Source organism: Cryptotermes secundus, unplaced genomic scaffold (genome assembly GCF_002891405.2).
Source record: "Cryptotermes secundus unplaced genomic scaffold, Csec_1.0 scaffold313, whole genome shotgun sequence".
Taxonomy (NCBI): domain Eukaryota; kingdom Metazoa; phylum Arthropoda; class Insecta; order Blattodea; family Kalotermitidae; genus Cryptotermes; species Cryptotermes secundus.
The window spans coordinates 2,034,208-2,051,408 of record NW_019744412.1 but is presented as its reverse complement, the minus strand read 5'-3'; the positions used below and the strand labels follow the sequence as shown (position 1 = coordinate 2,051,408).

The following is a 17,201-nucleotide window of genomic DNA, read 5'->3' as shown; positions in this document are numbered from 1 at the left end:
TCGTATCATGGCAACGGATTTATAAGTCTCACTGTAGTTAGTTAGTTAGTTATTGGAGAGGGTGGGTTTCCCCATGCACTTAGACCTGTATTGGTCCATTGTGCTTCCCTCTATGATTTCTACCAGTCTCTATATCCTACCGGTACTGGTGCTTACCATCAGTCCCGCCCAGCCAGCGAGACCGGCTCTACTAGCTGAGAGGTATCTATAATGCTTCCCCCATCTACCAGAGGTATTAGAGACTGCTGTTGGGCGGGAAACGTCCGTAATTTGGCTCAGTGACCTCCTTCGGAGATATGAGGTTCTTTCACGTGCCGTAAAGCTACGACACGGGACCCACGGCTTAAAGTCCCTCCCGGAGGACTTGTTCCCTGAATTTTTCCGCCCTTAAAAATTCGACGACCTCCGCCGGGTATTTGAACCCGCGTACTACGAGTCATGAGGTGGGAACGTTACCTCTAGACTATGGAGGCCGCTTAAGTCTCACTGTAACTTCAAAGCACACGAGAAGTCTTGCTTCGCAGAGCCTAATTCCTTTCTTGTCATTATTCTGCAACGGCGACTGCTGACACAAATACTGAACAGACATTCAGTGGGCTCGGACATAAATTATTTTATTCTAAAGATAAAATTTTTATCAATAACAAGCACCATCAACGCATATACAACAGAACCCCAAAACTAATCATATGAAACAGCGCCCTTATTGAGAAGCTGATGGTAGTTCAGCATTTACAGGAACCAGCGATTCATACTGTGTTCACAGACAGTCGACAATAGTTCATTTCTGGACCACACGAATTCAGTTCACACCTTCATATCATGCGTTCTCAATTTTAATATTATCATTCAATGTACTCGTACTGTTCAGATTTACTGTTTACACACCTCTCAAGAAATGGCATAGTAAGCGGAAGAACAGACTACAGAATAAATTCAACGACTGGTCCTAATTTTTCATTCGTCACGGACGAGGAAATCAGTGGGTGTGTTCAGTTCCGTATATACTGTCACGTGTATGCGTGACTATAGACAGGGTTTGGATTTACTGAACTCTTACAGATCCATGACTACAAGCAACTATAGCAGTAACTACTGCACTAATTCGCACACACTGCAGTTCATTAGAGCACACACTTCAGTCTTCTCATGTCTTTACTAGCCGTTGCTCGGTAGCGGCTTCAACGACGGACGTCCCCTTTCCTCTGGTATCCTAAACTATTCCTGGCCTAAGCTACTAGCTTCTCACAGCAACAGCTCGCAACGACTGTGCCGCAGCAGTTCTCTAACTCACTCACTCACTCACTCATTCACTCACTCACTCACCAACCAACTCACTCCTCTCCAGTCGACTAACCGCCAGCCTGGGAGTTATCCTCACTGCCGTCTCAAGACTGTGATCTAATAGCAGCTGGACCTCGTTATACAGACTCGGCACGGACCGCACAGAGCTTCAAAAGCTCTTCTATTGTTGCGTGCGTATTTGTTTCGGCCATTACCTAGCAACGGCTATGGTATAGCTGTTTATTTTGCGTTCGTTACCTAGCAACGGGTCTACATGCTACAATATGCATAAGGACAATTAATTTCATATTGAGAGCGGTTACCTCAGATCCCAAGGGGGTAACACACAGTTCCAGAAAACTGTCACAGTTGCCAGAGAGGAACGGAAGAGAAATACTGCTACAGGGCGATTCATGAGTTTAACTAACTTCACGTAAGTTCCTCCTGAGCACATGTCACGAGGAACTGAGGAACTGTCAGGATGTGGGGAACGCGTATCGGACAGCTTGCTCTAATTATTCTGGGGTATACATGGAAGCGAAACGGGACACAAGTTCTCATTCTGGAAATGTTCATGCCGCTGCAGCCATTTGCGAAGCTAAATCAAGTAAGACGAGGGCGAGACGACCGAAACAAAAGCACGGAGTGCGAGCACATCCTGAACGACCAACACGTCACATGCAGGGAATGGATATTTCACAGTGGGGAGAGAACAAAAGGAGGAAAAAATTAAGAAGGTGCTGGAAGAGTGGGGGTGAAAGAAGGAAATGGAGACACTGAACAAAGGGAAATAAGAAGGGAAACTAAAAATATTTTTCCAAGTTCTTTCCACTGGAGCTTCGTAACGTGGGGCGAGCATTAATGCAAGCAATAATGTCGAGTGGCGGAACTTTATGAGTTTCTGGAGTGAGGCAACCGGCACGCGGGGAGACGAAGAAGAAGTCTGCGCACTGCTTAAATAAATAATAAGGCAATCTTGGTGTTCTTTAAGGAAAAAATGGAACAGAAAGAGAGAGGCGGTGGGGGGGGGGGGGCATCTGTCTGCTACTATGTATAAATCATTAGGAGGAGCCGCAGTGTGTGTATGCAGCAACTCTGCTCACAAAGCAGAGACGGGACGTTTCCGGTCAAACTGCTTCTACTTTCTGACGTACTGCGACCCGGGAGGGGGGTGTAGTGAGACACGATCAATTTGGGATGGGGCCAAACATTTTTTCAACCTACTTTCCTCATTTTCAAAAAATTAAAGGTGGCTCATGAGATCGCCTAGCTGTTTGTGTGTGCCCTCTTATTATTATTATTTTTTTTTTGTTTTCCATGTGGCCCTTGTCGTATCGATTGAAAGTAGGCGTTTAGTTCTTCCCAGAACGTCTTCTGCATATTATGAGGTCACCTCCATGCCTGTGTCCACCCACTCGCTTTTAGGTTTATGAGATCGTTTTGATGTCTACGCGTCTCCCTCATAGTTGCTAAGCAACGGGTTGTCTGTGTGCCTGTGTGTCTACCTAACACTTTCGTTTTCTATGAGATCCGTGTCATCTCAAAGGCAATCACGGGATTAGTTCTTCCCAGAACTTCTTTTTTCGGTATTGAGGTTCCAAGGCAGTGCTCCCTTCTGGTAGAGGCACATTTGAAAAGAGACAGCAGAAACCAGCAAAATTACATCAAGGAGAAGTATGACTTTATGATAAGAAGAAATACAACCTTGAAGAAGGCAGCAAATTTCAGAGAAGAAAGCAAGACTGGAGCAGCAGGAGAAAGAGACGCTGAGGAGTTCACAAACGGAAGCACTGATGAAGCGCCAAGTAGCAAGGTCCTCAGCCCATCAATCCACTTGTTTAATTGCTTTGGGCTTCATTAAGCAAGCAGCCTGGAAGGCACTTGGCACGTGTAGGTATCACGCCATGAATTCTTAACCGGGACTCCACGCCTGAGCTACTGCCTGCTAAATTGGTGCTGGTCGCGCCAGCACAGTAATTCTTGATTCCGAGTCCCACGAGACCCATGACCATATTTTTAGTGTCTGTCGAATATGGGAGCCTTCAGAGTCCTGTGATGGTAGCTTGACGACTCGGCAGCTTTATCCCGGGAACAGAACCCTCGCTATCCATGAAGAGGAGGATGGGTGGAACCTAGAGTCTGTCTGAGAGCTGCGGAGAAGAGATACTCTCCTGCCCCTACCAGAAACAGCGACTCCTCAGTTGTTGAGCCCCTAGTCAAGCCACTAAATGACCGAGCGAGCCCGGTTCCAGTATTACAATGTGCCTAAGAAAGAAATGCGTTGTGCAGAAGTAAACTGAATTTGACCGGCCCACTCGTGGGGTATAAATGAACGGGGCGAGAGCGCTGTGCAAAAAAAAAAAACAAAAAACGACACAGATTCACTGAATTTGACGGATACAACAAATTATATTTCAAACTTTTATCTGACGACGGAAGCAGCGTCCGCTTCCGAAACGCTGTATCTTAATATCATAAACCAGATGATGGAAGATGCCTAACCTAAGCCCAATCCGTCACGTTAAGGGGGGCTCCTTTATTGGCTCGGGAAGTACCTCAATTGACTGTCTGCACCCTACAAACAGGGCGCTCAGCCTCAACTTCCGGGCTGAAACGCCACCGTTCACTTATTTAATGATTTATGGTTCATTCAGCGAAGCTGTGAATAGCTCAGAGTGTACAGTGTCGAATGGTGAGGCGAGAAGTGAATGATGAATTAGAAAGAACTCTATTGTGGGTCTGATTCATCGTCCTTCTGAAACTTATTTAAAAGTTTTTGTACATTGCATTATATTTTATTTTTATTGTTTGCATCCTGTGCGTAAGTACAACTAATAATACAAGTGCAAGCGTCAGTGCAACAAATTGTATTAATTTGGACTACACTACATGTGTCGACCTTTAAAGGGTCGTTTTCAGATGTTTCTAGTTACTGAATTGCAACGTGAAGTCCCTATATTCCTATTTACGTATAGAATCCATAAAGTATCTACACTAATGTTTATTTACATACTATTACTGCATATTGACTCAAGTTGCAATCCAGTAATGTAATAATGTGTAATTAGAAACAGCTGATGATGACCCTTTAAGGGTCGAAACATATAGTGTAACCCAACTTGATAAAAGTTTTTGCGTTGAAGGTTGAACTTATATTATTAGTTGCACCACATGTTTCGACCGACATTGGTCATCATCAGGTGTTTAAAGTTGCTCGTGAAATCTGCTGTGCTTCCGTTTTGTGTTTCTAACATCCGATGCGTAGTTCCGTCTAAGCGCTAGTATATCCCATGGTGCTGAGTAGCTCTTCCTGTTGCGTTGTGTATCTATACATCAAATATTACAACAATAAAACAGAAGCACAGCAGTTTTCACGGACAATTTTAAACACCTCATGATGACCAATGCCTGTCGAAACATGTAGTGCAATGTACAGGAACTTTTAAACAAGTTTTAGAAGGCGAGATGGACGTAAGATGGTGAACCAGTGACATCTGTTGAGTAACAAATGAAGTGCAACAGGAATGCTACAATATTGTGACATGTACGCGAGGCACACACGTTTCCGCGGAGATATGATTCTTGGGCACAAACTATCGCTGGGTGTTGAACAAACGTGTCCATGGATACGAGAATGAAAAGGTGTAGACTTGTGGAATCAACGAAAGTTTCCGCAGCAACGAATAAGCACACAGTAACAGAGGAACTGTTAGAGGTGGTGCTCTCTATTCGGTTCTTCCCGAAGTTGAAAAGGGAGGTCATGTGAGAACGCTCAGTTCAGTTAAGTTGAGGGTTTAGCTGTGGAGTCTTAACCAGCGGGGAACCGAAAGTGAAGAAGCTCCAAGATTCGTTACCAGGAAACGCCTAGTGAAAACTTTGCAAAGGAATATCCATTGTAGAGAGCTGTCACAAGGCAACGACTAGTCAAACAGATTTAGAAGTAACAGCGAGGGGCGATTTGTAGTGTGGAAGTCAGTAATACTGTTACAGTTATATGTAGTTATGACCTGCGAGTGCTCAATAAATGTATTCACCAATCCAAACCCCGACAATAGTCACTACTACATGTAACAATACAATAATACAATAACACGATAATAAGCACGGTTGCCATTTTGACTACTGAAACCAGTCTCTGAACATGCGTATGCGAGCTACGACCCAGACTGTCATGAAGCTGGACTGTGCTGCTACCTAGTGATACACAGAGGAAACCTATTACGTCCATTACAGCTGTTTTACTTCAATTTGTGAACTATTTACTGGTTCTCCCTCGTATTATACGAACATGACGCTCTTTCGCTATTTTACTTTTATAAGTTAAATGGACCGAAATGAGTAGTTTCAATAGGGTGCATTCTTAGACGTAAACAGCGGCTGCTAGTGCAGTACCGGGCCAGGTGTGGTGAAGACGGCGGGCCAAGTACATTTTAAAGTTCCTATTCACATCTTGTCACAATTACTTTAAACGAACATAACGTGTGTGTGTGTGTGTGCACATCGTACCCGCCATACACACGCCGCTTGTAAAGGAAATATAACAGACCTTATTTTCCAGAGAGAACTTTTCTTTAATCCTTCTACTTGGTTTCCTTTTGAGTGCCACGTCAAATTCGGTAATGCATGCAGAGATATACAGAAACGAGTCTCACAAATTGACTAATGGAGCATGCAGGAGATGTTCTCCAGTAGCTACGAAACGTCCGCTCTGCATATCCCAGTCCCATCGTGTTCTTTTCTATTATCCGTTTCAAGGACAGTGGTTAGTATATGTACCACTCGCTTTAACTACGAAGCTCTGCATTTCGCCAACACAGTGCATTTATGTCTCAATGTACTGTCATGTGTTAGGGTGAATATTAGACGGGGTACGGATTGGATAATGGATTTATTGACTGCTTATAGATCGCAGTAAAAAACAACTATAACACTATCGTTATTTCCAAACTTATTTCCACTGGCACACACACTAGTGTCCTCAGTCTGTAACAGTCTTCACTAGCCGTTACGTGGCAACGGATTTTAACACTGGAAGTATAACAATCTCACTGAATTACACACAAACTTTTCTCTTAACAGGTCGACTTCCAACTGAACACTCACATAATAAAATAATAGAATAAAAAAACAGATATGAACTAAGAAGCATATCTATGTATAACATCGCCGGTCGTATCAGTCATTAAGCTGATAAGAACAGATTTAACAACATAGCTAATAGTTACTATAGGATTCTGACGATGGTGTATAACACACTGATGTGTTGGGTTTTTGGACTTTATCCATCGTCCTGGTTTTTAAGATAACAAATAAAAACACGACGTTTCGGAAACTGGATCTGTTTCCGTCCTCAGGTGAAGGAAAACACCTATTCTGTTCTCAATCACTGGACGTCCGGTGATTGAGGCTAGCTCTTTCTAACGGACCCAACTGAATAGGTGTTTTCCTTCACCTGAGGACGGAAACAGATCCAGTTTCCGAAACGTCGTGTTCTTATTTGTTATCTTAAAAACCAGGACGATGGATAAAGTCCAAAAACCCAACATATCAACATGGCTAATGTTTAAAGTCGCAATAGGGTAAATATCGTAATGAAAAACTAAGGACAATTTAGTCGCTTTCTAAATTAAGCTAACCTAATAATAGAGGCATATTAAAATGTTATAAACTATCCATGGATGTGACTAATTGTATCCGCAAATATTTCCTAATAAAGTAAAAAAGAGCATAAACAAGAGACATGAACTAAAAAGCATATCTATGTATGGCATCGCCGGTTGAATCCGTTCTTCTCAGTCATTATCCGCCATTAAGCTGATAAGAACAGATACTACACTTTGATCTTAACCAAAAGGTCATCAACATTTCGGAGGAATCAGCGCCTCCATGCTCAGGATAGAAGAACAAGCCGAACGCGGACAAAGAGGTACGGAAACAGAGTGATGCATAACCGGAATCGAACCCTGAGAACATCATTCGAATCAGGGCCGCGACCTACACTCCCCCCCCCCCTCTATACCGGTACCGCTTTTCCCACGTTCGGTACACTTTTTCTCTACAAATTCAAATATAAATGGCTCGATCCCTTATGTCAGCAGATACAAGCTCAGTCTGGCAACCAGGCTTCAAAAGGCTGTATGTTTCTCCGTCAATTTCATGCCATCAGCAGAACTTATCAACGGAATGTGTAGAGAAGATGGAAAGTTTCCACGTCACTGAGTAGTGCTACATATGGACTAAGGTAGGTATGTGTTCTGTTTGGTCCAGGGTTTCTTACAGTCAGCTGAAGCCAATCTTGCGCATTTTCTTGCGTGGTTCCTGTCTCTCCAGCTGCCCTCAGCACGGTCTGAAAGTCCTCTTGCTCTAATCCCTCTTGTTCCTAAACCCCATGTGTCTTTTCAAGTACGTACTGAACTGTGAATAGAATTTTTCATTTCTCCTATTTCGATCCGTATTGCCCGACACTTGCATTAACTGTAACCGGATTAGCGAGGGTTTACTGTAACATCCCGGCATTTGCCTGAAGGGACTGAGAAGAACCGAAGGAGGAAACCTGTCACGACGACCTGTTTCCCGGCGGCCAACATACGAACCGGCCACGCTTCGAACAGACGCCAGGAGCGCCATCGCTTCGGCCAACTTAGTCGCATGACATGCATTTAACAGACACACAATCACCAAATGAACGTCGGTTTATGGGGTTTCTGTCCTCTTACTCGAAGAAAGACGCAACTTAACACCATAAACTGCGTATCGTATCAGTGTACCACAATCTGCACCGGATAAGGGCCACGTCAGTGCCTCAGGCTGTTCATCCCGGGTTCAATCTGGGGTGACTTGACGCGAGATTCGTTATGGGACAGGTTTTCCTCTTGCTGATCACCATCCCACCTTTGCTACCTACTGGCGATATCCCCCGTCCCCACGAGACGCTGCGAGGGGCAGCACATGTCTTCCACTTGTCGGCAGTCACTCTGTTCGTATCCAGCCGCGGTACGTACCGCCTTTAATTTATGTAAATGGGGTCCTTTTGTCTTCTCGTCTGCTATCTAAAAACGTAAAATATAGAATATACAAAACTACAATTTTTCCTGTGGTTCTGTAAGGGTGTGAAACAGGGTCTCTCGACTTTTACGGAGGATTACAGGCTGAGGGTGTTTAAGAACAGGGCGCTAAGGAGAATATTTGGACGGAAGAGAGATGAGGTGTCGGGAGAATGGAGATAACTGCATAATGAGGAGCTTCATAACCTGTACTCTTCTCCAACTATAATTAGAATGAGGCATGTAGCACGAATTGGGGAAACGAAGAATGCATAGAGTATATTGTGGGAAAGCCGGAAGGAAGGAGACCACTGGGAAGAGCAAGGCGTAGTTGGGTGGACAATACTAAAATGGATCTTACAGAAATAGTATGGGGAGCTATGCATTGGATTGATCTGGCTCAGGATGGAGACTAGCAGAGGGCTCTTGTGAACACGGCAATGAACTTTCGGGTTGCATAAAATGCTGGGAAGTAATTGAGTGGCTGTACAATTGGCAGTTTCTCAAGAAGGGCTCGGTTCCACGTAGCTGGGTAAATTTTCGGGAATATTTTTTGAGAGCCGAGTAAAAGAAATCTTAGGTCCGTAATTTGCTCATCCTTGGTGTATATATTGACAGCAGCGTAAACAAACCACAGCACAACTCACCTCGCCCCAAACCATGACTTCATGAGATTCATATCCAGCGGGCTGCAGGGTACTCACCTGGAACAGAAACAACGTACCACTTGTCACACAGGCCTACTTAAGGCTGGCAGAAGCCTCGACTGTCTCATTACGGATAATTACAAAGACAGCCAGAAACAAAAGACAAAAATATAATCGTTAAGTGTAGTCTGTTATATACAGAGTGATTCTAAATTATTGCCAGGGTTTTGGTTTACAGACCATAGAAAACCCGATAATAATTTCGAATCACTCTGTAGATATCCAGTTTCCGAAAGGCTGTGTTTTCTAGTTTCTAGAATACCGGACGATGGGCAGAGTCCGAAAACCCAGCATTCCTGAGTACTGTGCCGTACAGTGTGCCTGCACACGGACTGTGTTGTCGGAAAGCGAAGTAACTACAGCTATTTATATTCACGTTATATCGTCACGTGATATGGTTGTGTCTATGGACGGGTTTTTGATTGATGATCGGATTTACTGAACACTTACAGAACATAACCACAAACCGCGAAAGTAAAACTGATTTACGTACTCCAAAGATCACTGCATTTTTTTTTATTGCTAGTGTGGTGGGACTAAGTCCCTTGTACTGTGGCCACTTCTGGCCTATTGTACCAGCCCCAGATGAAAGGTGAGGGTGATTGTGGAGCAATTGGTGGAATGAAGATTGGCAGGGAAACCGAAGTATTCGGAGAAAACCTGCCCCAGCGTCACTTTGTCCACCATAATCCCACTTTACCAGATCCGGGATCGAACCCCGGCCGCCGCGGTGGAAAGCCAGTGACTAACCGCTTGAGCTATGGCGCGACCAAATATCACTGTAACTACAGTACACATAAAGTCTCTTTAATCTTCCTTAGGCGTTGCTCGGTAATGGCTTACAACAGTGGACGTTCCCCTTCCATTGGGTTCCCGAACTATCCCCGTGCCTCTAAGAGCAACAGCTCACAACTACCGAACCGCAGCAGTTCTCTAACTACCTCACCAACCAATCTTTACTGACTGGCTCCACTAACTTACTGACTTACATCCTACATGCCTATAAAATTTAGGCACGGACAGCACAGAAAACGTTCCATTATTACCGTGTAAACATGCTTGTTTGCAACGGCTGTTGCATAGCTTTCTTTTTATTCGCGGCCGTTGCATAGCAGCGGGTCTACATGTCACAATATTTTGAATGATCTTGGTACAAACATGATAAAAAGGCAATACAACATTGTAGGCATCTTGGCGTCTAGTTTTCTGTTTCTCCTTCTTCGCTCTGATTGCCGGCGAATTCAATGCTTTGTAACCGTTAGATGTAATATTGTCACGTGTTCGGGGTTCCGTGACGAATAATAATGGGTTCTCGATTAGATGGTCTGATTTATTGGCACTTATATTACAATTACAACCAGTTATAACAGCTCACAATCAGTAACTGCCTAAGACTCGCTCCATTCTCTACTGGACCACTAGCGTCTTCTGCGTGACTGACTTGGTTCTGATTTACGAATCACTAAGGACGAATGAAGACTCACTTACGACTGAACTGACCTCTCCTTTTGTAACTTCGAGGCGAGCGGAATATAGATCATCACCTCGAACTGTTCGTCTGTTATTCCGTCTATTCGATGACGCGGGGATGTGCTTACCGAACCGTTGTCTAGCAATGAACTCTTCCGGCTTTCAAGCGCCATGTCACACTCGTCGTCACGGATGTGTCTTAGCAAGCCGTTGTCTAGCAATCGAATATTCCGGCATTCAGGTGCCAAGCCACACTCGTCACGGATACGTGTCATAGCGAGCCGTTGTCTAGCAATGGATTATTTAGGCTTTCAGGTGTCATGTCACACTCATCAGGGATGCGTGTATTAACGAACCGTTGTCTAGCAATGGACTATTCTGGTATTCAGGCGTCTGGTCACAATATTATCACTACGCAGTAGGGCGGCGGTAAACAGTCGAACACTAGGCAACATGAAAAAAAAAAGACTTCATAATAAATGAGCAATTTCAATGTTTCAGTACAGTTTAAGGACAGGCGCTTTGTCTAGTGATATATAAACCGCTAGGCCGCTTTGTAGACAGGGCGCAGTGCCTGCGTAACCAAAGGCTTTCTGGAAAGGGGAGATGCTGGGAAGAAAAGCGCCGTGCCGTGCCGTGCCGTGCCGCTATTATGGCGTGTGAGTCTGTGTCTAAGGGCGTGCAAACTGCAGATGGTCCCCTTGCGTGATGCCCCCCCCCCTCCATTCCTAATATGTATAGAAACCAAGGTGCTCCGTTGTATTTGAAACGAAGCCGAGAGCTGGTCGCTGTGACGATTTGGGAGCAAAAAGGTGCTAATCAGTCTTCGACGCAAGCTTTCGAAATTAGTGTAATGTCCCCTGATGCAAAGACGTCGCGGTGCTTCTGCAACGTCCGTTTCTGTCCTGCAACTGTCAGAAACAACAGCGGGTGGTGTGAATGCTGATCGTCGCTGCTCCTGGGTTCAAATATCGGCCCTGAGATCACTTATCGTCACTGTGTTCCTGTGATTTTACTCAGTTTCCCCAGATACATGCCCGGACAGTGAGTGTAATCAGGCCACGACCGCTTCCTTCCGTATATTTTCAAATTCCATCCTCACTAATCATAACATCATCCGACGCCATATTCTCTGAGCTACTGACACTCACTCAAACGTACCATAAATGAATGAATTGTCAAACAAGTAAAAAGTAAAAGTAAAGCTATCCCTGTACCAGGCTGTGAAGGCCCATAGGGTTGTGAGACGTTGAGGCTCCCACATTATCTAGACAGTCGGCTCAAAGATGGCGGTAAGGTCGTCAGCCTTAAGCGCCGGGGGTGCTTTACTGCCTAGGAAAATTATTTAATTAATTCCTGGTACTCATTTCTGTTAGAGGCTGAGTGAACCCAGGGCCATAGTGCGGCTGGATGGATCAGGCCAATTGAAAAAAATCCAATGACCTCATCCGGACCTGAACCCGCGACCTTCCGGCTTGTAGCATAGCACCTAAACCAACTGCGCTACCGCGTGCCCCCGATCAAACAAGTAAATAAATGTGAAGAACTATATAAATACATAATTAAACATGTAAACAAATAAACAAAGTAAATATATATGTGAACAAATAAATAAGCAAACAATTAAATAACAAGCAATTAAGTAAACAAATAAAAGAAGTAAGTAAATATGTGAACAACTAAATAAATAATTAATTAAATAAGCAAAGAAGTAAATAAGTAAACAACTAAAATAAATATGTGATCAAATACATAAGTAAACAAACATGTAAATAACAAGCAAATAAGGAAACAAATAAATAAATGTGAATAAACAAATAATTAAACATGTAAACAAGTAAACTAAATGAAGTAAATAAATAAATACGAAGATGCTACCAAATGTCCATTCCGGCCCGGAATTGGTGCTGTGTTACGACGTTAGATCCTTGTCACAAATATCAGTCGCTGTGAGAATAAAGAGCCATTTCTTCCGACAACTGAACAGAACCCATAAATACGAGCTTTATGGGAAATATTGCGAATTACTGAGTGTTATATCACGCGGTAAACATAGCTACCAATGCGCTATAAAGAGTCTAAGCTGCAGCTGCCATAAAAGAGCAATAAACCGGCTTAATATATATTCAATATTTTTCCAGTGTAAACCTCGCTGCCCTGGGACAGTGCCTGCCTGTCCCGTCACCCACACTGCACTATTTTGCGCCACTTTCGGGCTACGGGGGCCTTCCAACGCCAGAGACAGGTACACCAAGCCGATGGCCTGCCGCTTCGGTTCCATACATGGATGTTATCCAGGTATTTCCCACCGCGGCGGCCCGGGTTCGATCCCGAGTCTGGTCAACTGGGATTTGTGGTTGATAAAGTGGCGCTGGGGCAGGTTTTCTCCGAGTACTTCGGTTTCTCCTGCCAATCTTCATTCCAACAATTGCTCCACAATCACCCTCACCTATCATCTGGGGCTGCTACAATAGGCCAGAAGTGGCCGCAGTATAGGGAACTTAGTCTCACCCCACTAGAAATAAAAAAAAATATCCAGGGCATGAGCAGTGCTCACTAGCCTTGGTACTCAGCTAAGAAAATGTTAGACTATCTGTAAACTGCTGCAGACTAGGGCAGGAAAATTTTGATTTTATGATTGAATGAGGATTGCGTAATTAGGAAAAGTAAACTGAGCTCATCCAGAGCATGGGCTCTCATTTTGATGAATTTAAATCGGGCTTGACTGTGGGGATGCATGAGAAGCAAGCAATAGTGACTTGGGAACAATCTCACTACGTGCTTGAAGACTGAGGAAAGCCAAGAGAACCTGTGACGAGATGTCCGGTCGCAGGACCTTCAGGATGGGCAATGAGCAGTGCAGAGGCCCCGTGAGGTTTACCTAAGAAATGTGCAGTTGCTTCATTGATATTATCACATGTAGGTGTGACTACAGACGGGGTATGAATTGATGACTCGATTTATTGACCACTTACACTACTCACGACTAGTGACTGCAGTGACACAGACTAGTGTCCTCAGTCTGTTATGGTCTACACATACCCAAATTCATTTAATCGTTAAGCTAATTAGCAAGATTACAGTTGATAGAAAACTAGTAGACTTCTACCTTGAGGATAGAGGCATAAAGTTTCCCGAAACGTTGGTAATCAACTACCAGACTACACGGTATCGCGTTCCAGAATACTACAATCTGGGCACTTACAGGAAAAATCCAAAATATCTCAAATCCTCTAAGGAGGGTCGGTAGAGCGACGGGCTAGGGGACGGAGAGCTGGGGTTCGGTTCCCGGAAAGGGGCAAGATTTGTCTCCATACCACCCAGACCGGCCCTGGGGCCCATCCAGCCTTCTATCCGATGGGTACTGGTGGATGTTTCCCATGGGTAATTTGGCCGAGGCGTGAAGGTGACAAATCACCTTCACATAGTGCCAAAGTAAAGAATGGTGGAGCTATACCTCCACTCCCTTATATGTCTTCATGGCACAGTGCTTATTTAATTAAGCACAAGGACTTTAACTTTTTCCCCTTGTAAGAAGACCACAGCCTGGTAACCAATAACCAACACGTTGCGTGCATAACAGACACGAGTGAGGGCCACTTTAGCGTAGTAATGTCCCTGTATTCAGTGAACCTCCACGCCATGCAAGCCTGTAGCTTCACGCGATCCTAACCGGCCACTTTACCACATCTTCCAGTACCTGTGGGACTGGAAGGTGGATGGGCCCCGTCTCTGTCGGGACTAGAAACCCGTCTCTTCTAGTTAGCAGCGTTATCTTTCTTTTTCTTTTTCCTTGGCACTATAGCCCCAGTGGGCCTAGGCCTACCTCCATGAACTTCTCCGTTCACTTCGGTTTTTCTAGACCTTACACATTCGGTAGGACTCCTTGGGAGGGTGATCAGCTCGTCGCAAGGCCTCTACCTGTACACAAACACAGAAAAACGCAAACACATAAACTAAACATCCACGCCCTGAGTGGGATTCGAACTCACGATCCCGGTTTCCAAGCGAGCGAAGACACATGCCTTAGACCGCTCGGCTACCGTGACCGGCCAGCAGCGCTATCTAGTCTGCTTTACCGTTTCTCGCGGTGTTGTCGCTTGCAGATTTCTTAAACTTTTTCTTCAACCCTGAAGATGGGGGCGATACGTTCCTCCGAAACGTCGGTTAACACCACATATACACGGTGCCAAATCCCAGAAGACTGCTTTCTTCATAGTCACCGCCGTGAAAGCCTCAAATCTTACAAGTTTCGGTATGTTTTCCGCGAGGTAGGAGCTGAGATTTTAATGTTACGTTGATGAATTCCAGCCTCCAAACTATTAGTGTCCATAACACAGTTTAGGCAGTTACTCCATATCAGCATATATGGAAGAAGCAGATCCAACAGAAAGGGCGCAAACCCGTATGTAAACATAATATAGGGCCCATCTTGCAAGCTTCCTTATTCTTGCCGCGAACCTAGTAGAGAACACCCAAAGATGTTTTCAAATTCACTGCGAACTCTTGCTAATACGCGTGTGTAGCGTAGTACAACTGTTAATTACATGAAGAAACCGCAATTTTTCAATTTGACTGTTAGTGTTTCTGGCAATTTTTAGTTTCAAGGCCTATATAATATGCTTTCAAAGAAAGTAGCTGCCCCGGACGGAGAACGGATGCTTCCTGTTATTCATGGATGTAACTATATTGGGGAGTTGGGAAAAATTGTACCAACAAGCAGACACCAATAAATATCGTGAAAGAAATGACACACTAGGAGATGTGACACTCTTTCATGAAGAGAATCATCACTTCACCGTCCCTAGACTTGCCTACATCGGTAACTAAGTTAACAACCACCTTGAAATCGGAACCATGAAAAATAACCTCCCAGAATGCAGTACGGTCCAGTACATATTAAGCTGACGTTCAGAGAATACACATAAATGAAAGTGGAGGGGGGGACATGTTCCCTGTATCCCCGATCGATTATTTTCACAGACGTGAGTGAAAGAAACACAGAACTCGCTACGGTGTTGTGCAATTAGAAGATGGTTTCCACATCAGATAACTAGTATCCATACAGGATGATATCATTCAATATCTACTGTCATACAGGATAACATCAATCAGATATCTACTATTCATACAGGATAATGTCAATCAGACATTTACTATCCATACAGGATCATATCATTCGGATATCTACTGTCATACAGGATAAGATCAATTAGATATCTACTGTCCATACAGGATAATATCAATCAGACATTTAGTATCCATACAGGATGATATCATTCAATATCTACTGTCATACAGGATAACATCAATCAGATATCTACTATTCATACAGGATAATGTCAATCAGACATTTACTATCCATACAGGATGATATCATTCGGATATCTACTGTCATACAGGATAAGATCAATCAGATAACTACTGTCCATACAGGATAATATCAATAAGATATTTACTATCCATACAGGACGATATCAATTGGATATATATTGTCCATACAGGATAAGATCAATCAGACATTTACTATCCATACAGGATGATATCAATTGGATATCGGATATCCATACAGGATAAGATCTACAGGAATTAGTTTAACCGTCACACAACAAAAATACTCGCTTTTTAATGTTTTGCAATTAGACTTTTTATTCCTGCTACATGTTTCCGTCGTACAAGACCAGCATCAGGCAGTTATATATAGGAATACGTACAGTTACTGACCTACAGATATGGATCCATACCAGTGCTGCGTGTCGTAATATACAGATATATACGTAATATACGTATACTAACAGATAAAATTTGGCCGGTCACGGTAGCCGAGCGGTCTAAGGCATGCACTGTCTTCGCTCGCTCGGAAGCCGGGATCGTGGGTTCGAATCCCACTCAGGGCATGGATGTTTGTGTGCGTTTTTCTGTGTTTGTCTACAGGTAGAGGCCTTGCGACGAGCTGATCACCTGCCAAAGGAGTCCTACCGAATGTGTAAGATCTAGAAAAACCGAAGTGAACGGAGTTCATGGAGGTAGGCCTAGGCCCACTGGGGCTGTAGTGCCAAGGAAAAAAAAAACAGATAAAATTTGCCTCAAGCTGTTAAGTATTACAATTAAAACAGAAGATACAAAAAAAGATAAAATATAAAAATGAAATAGATACCATATATCAATATATATCAAGTGACATAAGGGTTGAATATATTATGGAAATATTAAAAAGATATTAAAAATACTTAAAATATTTAGTATGGGAAGTTAAGAAATATGTATACCAACTTAAATCTAAGGTTCCAGTGCTACAGTGTACAATTGGGCATGTTACGTCATACGTAGGCCTTTGTTGTAGAAGCTTTCTACGTAGTAAGCCCGGTCGTGGAGCCCAGAGACAAGTTTCTATGATGAACGGGTTGTCAATGTGTGGTATATTAGGTGTGCACATTTCACGATATGTGGTGTTATATGATAATAAAATAGGGCGTATGCGTTTTGTCTGGGCGTATATATGTTCGGTGTGTTCTACCTGTGCATTGGTTCGATGCAGACTGAAACCGGTAGTTCAATAACTGTACGTATTCCTGTGTATAACTGCCTGATGATGGTCTTATAAGACCGAAACATGTAGCAGGAATAAAAAGTCGAAATGTAAAACACTAAAACTGAGTATCTTTGTTGCGTGACGGTTAACCTAATTCATATAAAT

The 17,201-nt window shown here is 43.6% G+C and overlaps 1 protein-coding gene and 1 pseudogene across 1 annotated transcript in view; both read right to left on the bottom strand.

Moving 5' to 3' along the window:
* The window catches only part of LOC111874709 (methyltransferase-like protein 9), a 339,812-nt gene that overhangs the window by 153,639 nt on the left and 168,972 nt on the right, over positions 1 to 17,201 (bottom strand). The gene's annotated exons all lie outside the window — the stretch shown is intronic.
* On the bottom strand, positions 6,995 to 7,151 carry LOC111874717 (annotated as a pseudogene).